The sequence below is a fragment of the Vigna angularis genome, chromosome 1, assembly GCF_016808095.1.
Source record: "Vigna angularis cultivar LongXiaoDou No.4 chromosome 1, ASM1680809v1, whole genome shotgun sequence".
Classification (NCBI taxonomy): Eukaryota; Viridiplantae; Streptophyta; class Magnoliopsida; order Fabales; family Fabaceae; genus Vigna; species Vigna angularis.
Genome location: NC_068970.1, coordinates 26110239 through 26117615, shown reverse-complemented (window position 1 = coordinate 26117615; position 7377 = coordinate 26110239). Strand labels below are relative to the sequence as shown.

Below are 7377 nucleotides of genomic sequence, written 5' to 3'. Positions count from 1 at the left end.
TTTCACTTAAGTTTTGTATAAAATAATGGCCTTTCATTAATAGATTTTTACTTTAGCTTTTTGGAATTTATCACTTATACGGATTAGCCTTGCCTTGAACCAAACTTGCTTCTTTTGTCTTCCACCTTGTCATCCATTAGTTGCTTTAGTTGAGTTAAAGGCTGTCCTTGGTCAATAATATAACAGAATCTCAAAGACCCAAAGAAAACAGTAGCTCTCTTCACTCTTTCCAAATCAACCCTCATCTACTTCTACTCTCAACTCATTTGTAGTGTGAACTCCCTTGTACTTTAAACCCACATCCTCTTAACACAGTCCACAGAATCCTACTAACCTTGTCTACTGTTTCAACAAATCCTCAACTCCCCCACTCATTTTCTTTACTTGATCTTCTTTTAACCATGCAAAAAGCACAAATTAGGTAGCACAAATTAGGGAGCACATTACTAGTAACAAATATTGTCAATTTTGGATTTGATCTTTGATAGGAACCCAAGAAACAATTCTGAAAATGAAGTTCTATTCCACTATGAGGAGCTCATAGCTGTTAGGGAAAGAATCCACACTAGTCCAGAACCTACCTCTCTGCACACACACTCCCTCTCAATTTTCTGCTTACTCTTCATACTACTCCCTGCCAAATAAACCATATCATTTGAATGTACTCATGGTCTTCCTAGGTATAAAAATTGGATTTTTCCAAAAAGAATTTTAATCGGTTAAGTAACATTTGTAAGCAGCAGCTGCTCAAAGGCAGCCTATAACCCCTTCAAAAATTCGTGCACATCACAATGAGTGCTACTAGCAGCTCCCACTACTTGGTTTGTTTTCCTTACTCATTAGTTTAAGGCAAGGTTTAACAAACACAGTTTCTTCATGTTTATATACTAGATTTTGGGTATGTACAAGTACCAATCGATGTGCATTCTACAAATGTAGATGACACTTCTAAAGATCGAGAAGGCCTTTCTCTTTTCTACTTTTGCTATCTTTTTATTTGTTATTTGTTTAATATAAGAGATGAAGTTAGCAAACCAACTTGATTTTCAAAAAAATGTGTATAGACAACATGCAGAGATTCTTTAATGAAAGAATACCTTTGCATTCAGCTACAGGTGTTGTAGCAAAAACCCACGCTGAACGGGTTTCATGAGTTACCTAAACTTTCTTATTACTTATCCTTGAAGGAAAACTTGTAACACAATTAATTTAGCTTGGTATTAACTACTAGCTAATTTTTCGTTAATTGGTATGTATACAGAACATGGATCATGCTCTACCAAATCGTTCATGGATGTACGATAGGTGTTATAGAGGAAGAGGTGCTTTGAAAGAGTCTTTTGTATTGGGTGTTGAAGAGTTTATAAGTAAAGCTTGTGAACAAGAACATTATCAAAGAGATGGGAGGCTTCAATGTCCATGTTTAAAGTGCGATTGTACAAAGATTCTACACGAAAGAGTTGTCAAGGTTCACCTCTACAAAAATGGTTTCAAGCCTAATTATTTCATTTGGGAGGATCATGGCGAAACCATGGCAGAACCTGATTTAGATGATGATGTCAGTTGTAGGGGTGTGGACACAGAAGGTGAACCAAATGAACAAGTTATGATGATGGAAGAGATGGTGCATGATGCTCTTATGCAAAGACAACCCTTGGAAGCATCAAATTCTTCTAACATGGAAGAGGCTCCAAATGAAGAAACTCAAAGGTTTTATAACCTTTTGTTGGAGGCAAATACGCCTTTGTATGAAGGAGCATCGGACTCCAAATTATCAATGTGTGTGAGGCTTTTAGCTTGCAAGTTGAATTGGAATATTCCTAACCAATGCATAGATTTTTTGTAAAAATGCTTCTGGATGTAACACCCATCAAATCTGGTTTGCCGAAAACTTACTACGATGCAAAAAAGATAGTGTCAAAGCTAGGATTATAGTCGCAGAGGATTGATTGTTGTGTGCATGGTTGCATGCTATTCTATGATAATGAATATGGTAAGAATGATGGAGCGTTGGTTGAATGCAAATTTTGTGGGAAGCCAAGGTATCAACAACATAAGACAAGAGCAAGTTCCAAAAAACAAGTTCTTGTTAAATCCATGTTCTATTTGCCAATAATTCCAAGACTCCAAAGAATGTATGCCTCAATAGAAACTGCATCAGAAATGACATGGCACCATCACAACAGGTCGTCAAATGGTGTTTTGCGTCATCCATGTGATGGAGAGGCGTGGAAGCACTTTGATAGAGTACATCCTGATTTTGCCATTGAGCCACACAATGTTCGCCTTGGTTTATGCTCCGATGGTTTTAACCCATATGTGCAGGCATCAAATATACCATATTCATGTTGGCCAGTAATTGTGACGTCGTACAATCTTCCTCCAGATATGTGCATGTCTAAACCCTACATGTTTTTGACTTGTCTCATTCTGAGGCCATTCAATCCTCCAAATATGTACCATTACCAGCCTTTTCTGCTACTGATTTAGGTATCTTAAAGGAGCGAAAAAATAGAGGTATGGCTGAAAGAACACCTTTTATTGCACACAACCTTCCATTTTGCTTCCTTCCTTTGATTAGCTCCAATAAGCAGCTCAAAGTAAAGGAAAGGAAAAGGCAAAAGTCCACAATTAAGTTTATCTGCCATATCTCACAATTTCATGGTTTACTCCTCTTCCTGTTGAGATACTAATGGAAGAATTTTGTGTGATTATCACCTTCCTCTAACCACCTAATTGTTGACTGTGATGTATACTTCTGAAAAACTAGAAAACTTCATGTTTGGATTGTAATAGAATAGAAAATCATTAAAAAAAAATATGAATTTCACTCTCCAAGCAATTCAGAACCAATATTTTGATAAACAAATTAAACTCTTGTTAATTAGGAAAAGAAAATGGTAGTTAATGTGGCTAATATGATACAATTTCGATCCTGTAGGGAATAACCCAGGGATTCAGAGCAAATGAGAGCAACAGTAAAGACAGTGTTTAACTTTCTTTTTTATCAAAAGCTTGATTTTAGAAGAAAACTTCATGTATTTGGACAAAATTTTCACCTAGAGGTGGAGTGTTTGGATAATATGTATGATATAATGTGAGATTTTCTTAGTTGAGAGTTTAAATAACATGCATGAGTCATAAATTCTAATCTAACTCAGTACAGCCAGTATGCAAAAAAGTATGTGCTGGCAAAGAAGAGTTGGGTTAATATATAGGAGATCATGGGTGAGATATTAATAATGGAGGTTAGGATATATGTAAGAGATATTTATCAATCATGTGCTCATCACAGTTGCATCGCCCCACCATTATTTCTGAATGGTAAATACCCTTCCACAAAATTAAAGGGAAGAAGAGAATATTATCCCAAGTTCCAATTTCTTATCCCATACTTTTGCATCATCATCTTCTTCTCTTACTTTTCCTTTCCATTCAATTCTAAAAACTATATTCACCCAACAATTTTGTTTTTTTGTTCAAGAATATGGCATCAGGTGGTTGTGACCCTCTGATCACAGTTGAAAAACTGTTATTTTTATGCTTAAAATTATACTAAAAGCAACCTTTAACACTTAGAAACTAGCTTAGAATCATGCTTTTGTTCGTATTTTTAGAAATAAGAGAGTTGGACAGGTTTATGCTTGATTTCGGTGTTTTATGCAGGTTTTAAGATGAATTTGATGAAAGAAGTGAAGAAGGATAGAGATGGAATCTGAAAAGCACTCAAAAAGTGCAAAAGAAGAGAAGCCGTAAGTACCGCTCAACGCCAGTTTACCGCTGAGCAGCACTCAAGAACACACGTTGGCTCCGTTGAGGGGTGAAAGTGCAGCTGAGGGGAGATTTGACTTTGCGCTGGTACCGCTGAGCGATGGTAATTTGGGCTTAGGCCCACTTTTCTGTAATATTGCGAATAGTATATAAGCTTCAGGACTTCCTAGGGTTTGTATCTTTGGCTGGAGACGAAGCAAACACACACCTTTCCACCCCTTGGAGGAAGATCTTGGATGCTAAGGCTACCTTCTCATCTTTCTAGGGTTCTATCTTTCATTCTTTCATTATTGTTCATCTAGTTTCACCATGAATATGGTGAACTAAACTATTCTTGTTGTTGGGGAATCAATGTAATCTTGTGAAACTCTCATATATGGAATTTGTGTTTAAACATCTTATTTGAGATACATGCTTTCTTTCATCATTAGTTAGGGTTTTTCCTCTTTGCTCAAAGCATGCATTGTTTAACTCATTCGATGTCATGATTATTGATTTGAGTGATATGGACACATACGGTAAATTCTAGATCTGGGGAATTTCTCCCAAAAGTAATATCACCTAGATATAGGGATATGAGGTTGGTTGCCTTTAAGCTTCTGTGCTTCAGAATTAATTATTAGGGATGCTAGGAATTGTATGAACTCGTAATTAAGGATAGGCTTTCTTGCAAGGTGATTTAGAGAGTGGCATTAACAGTGATGAAAAGAATGATGAATTCCTAAAAGTATATGAGAGTGGATAAGATGAAATTGATTTCCCCAACAACATACTCATCCATATAATTCATTCCGTGTTTGTTTCACTCTTTTCCATTGATCAAACTCATGCATATATGTTTAATTATTGTCTTTTGCATTTGAAACCACAAGAATTTGTTCACAAGTCTTAAATAATCAACAAATCATATAACTAACTAGGTCGTGAGTCCTTTGGGAGAAGGATACTTGGTCTTACCGAGTTTATTACTTGATATGATTCGGTCCCACTTGCCGAGGGTTAAACAAGTTTTTGGCGCCGTTTTTCGGTGTTCATAAATTTGTCATCAAGTTTTTGACGCCGTTGTCGGGGACTCGTGGTTTAACTAGTTCATTTGTGTGATTATTGATTATCTTTGACTTGAATTTTGAATTTTGAAATTTGAATTTATGTTTTTATTTTTCTGTTTTTATTTTCTGTTTATATTTTTCAGTTATTATTTTATTTTATTTTATTTTCTGTTTTTTTGGTTTTTATTTTATTTTCTGTTTTTATTTTATTTTCTGTTTTCTGTTTTTATTTTTCTGTTTTTTGTTTTTATTCTATCTTATTATCTCTTATAGTATTTCTTCTATATCTTTTTGTGCTAACAAATTTTTCTAGGGACTTGTTTTCTTGTGCATGCAGGAGTCAATCCGAACTAGAAGCAAGAAAACCTCAGAACCTCATCTTGAAGGCTTAGACGAGTGTAGACAGAGGAGAAGAATCCGTACATCTAGAGAACTTTTTCCTCCTCCGGAAATCCTTTTACAACCTTCACCACAGGGTTCTTACCATAGCACTGAGGAGATGAAGAATAATAATGTCAGAAGGACTCTTGTTGATTATACTAATGTGGTTGAACCTCAGCATTTCAATAGCATAGCAAGACCAAGGGTCAATGCAGCTAATATGGAGGTGAAACCAGCATTAATCCAACTGGTGAAGAGTAACCAATTTAATGGGTTGTCGCATGAAAGCCCATATGAGCACCTCACTACATTTAATGAAATTTGCAATACAGTGAAGATAAATGGGGTGCCTGACGAGGCAATCAAACTTAGCCTGTTTCCATTCTCATTGGGAGGCAACGTTAAGCTTTGGTTGAATTCTTTTCCAGAAGGGAGCTTTACAGAGTGGGAAGATGTAGTCACAAAGTTCTTAAACAAATACTTTCCACAGTCCAAGGTAAATAAAGGAAAGCAAGAGATATCATCTTTTAAGCAAGGCATGGAGGAATTACTAGGTCATGCATGGGATAGATTCAAAAGCCTATTAAGAAAGACTCTCACGCATGGATTTGACAAAGTGGAAGTAGTCCTATTCTTCCTTGGAGGACTTGGTTCACAAACCAAGTTGATGCTAGACGCCTCAGCTGGAGGCAATATCAAATGGAAGACTCTAGAGGAAGCCACGGAAATAATTGAAAACATGGCTACTAATGATAATGAGCTGAACAGTGAAAGAGGAGCTCCTATTCAACAAAAAGGAGTTCTACAGTTGCAATCCAATGACGCCTTGCTAGCTCAGAACAAGATAATAACTCAACAATTGGAGAATCTCACAAAGGCACTTGCACAATTGCCAAAAGAGTTAAAGACTGTTGCACAGATTCAACCACAGATGTGTGAATTATGTGGTGGTGACCATATCAATGGTCAATGCGCCTTTCCAGTAGAAGCTTTAGAGGATGTTAACTTTATGGCCAATCAATTTCCATACCGTCAAGGGAATTTCAATCAAGGGTGGAAACCACACCCAAGTATTGGTCAAGGACAAAGTGGGAAAGCTGGACAATCAGGGCAATTCAATAAGCAACAACAACAACCAACCTTATGGCAACAAATTGCTACACTTAATGAAAGATCAATAAGGATGGAAGAAATTCTTCAGCAATTCATACAAACAACTGAATCCACTCAAAAGAGCACTGATGCTGCTATTAAGAACTTGGAGATGCAAATGGGCCAAATTACTAAGCAGTTGGAAGAAAGGCCTGAAAAAATTTTGGGGCTAATACTAAGGTTAACCCCAGGGAAGAATGTAAGGTGTTAGTGAGTGCAAATGTTGAAACAGTTGAGTTAGAAAGAGAGAATGAAAAAGAAGAGAGAGAAAAGAAAGAAAAAGAAGAGAGAAAAGAAAAAAAAGAAACAAAAGAGATAATGAGTGAAAATATTCTTCCTTTTCCAACAGATCGTGAGTTTGATTTTACAAAAAATTTTAAGATGTTGGATGATGATGTACCTTTTAAGGAGATATTACAGCATATTGCAGTTTATACAAAGCCTGAGGAAGAAGTCTCTACAAAGAAAAGACGTAGAGATGATGAGACAAAGAAGTATAAAGCTGTAAAAAAGAAGCCTTTCCCTCCAAAAGCAAAAGATCCAGGAGGTTTCTCCATTCCATGCGTTATAGGGAAGAAAAGGATAAAGAAAGCTTTACTTGATTTAGGATCAAGTGTTAATTTGATGCCTTATTCCTTACTTGAGCATATTGGTGATCTTGATGTGAAGCCTATAAAGATGAATTTATTGATGGCAGATGGATCCTCAAAGAATCCCTATGGTATAGCAGAGGATGTTATAGTTTGTGTAGGCAAACTACAGTTCTTGGTGGACTTTGTGGTGATGGAAATGGAGGATGAAAGGATACCCCTTATTCTCAGAAGACCGTTTATGAAAACGACCAAAGTCATCATTGATGTGGATGAAGGCATAGTGATATTCCAAGACCTAAAAGAAAAAATTGTTGTAGATGTCTTCAAAGAAGAGGAGCAGATGCAGGAGGAAGAAGCTAGTCATAAAGCTACATATCAAGATGTACTCATGACTAGCCAAAATGATGAAAAGCCAAAGGTAAAAGGTAAAC

General features: G+C 36.4%; 1 non-coding gene across 1 annotated transcript; it reads right to left on the bottom strand.

Moving 5' to 3' along the window:
* Positions 1-716: 716 nt before the first annotated feature.
* LOC128195101 (U12 minor spliceosomal RNA) lies at positions 717-853 on the bottom strand. The gene has a single exon (XR_008246674.1). It is a non-coding gene; the product is annotated as a U12 minor spliceosomal RNA (small nuclear RNA).
* Positions 854-7377: the final 6524 nt, after the last annotated feature.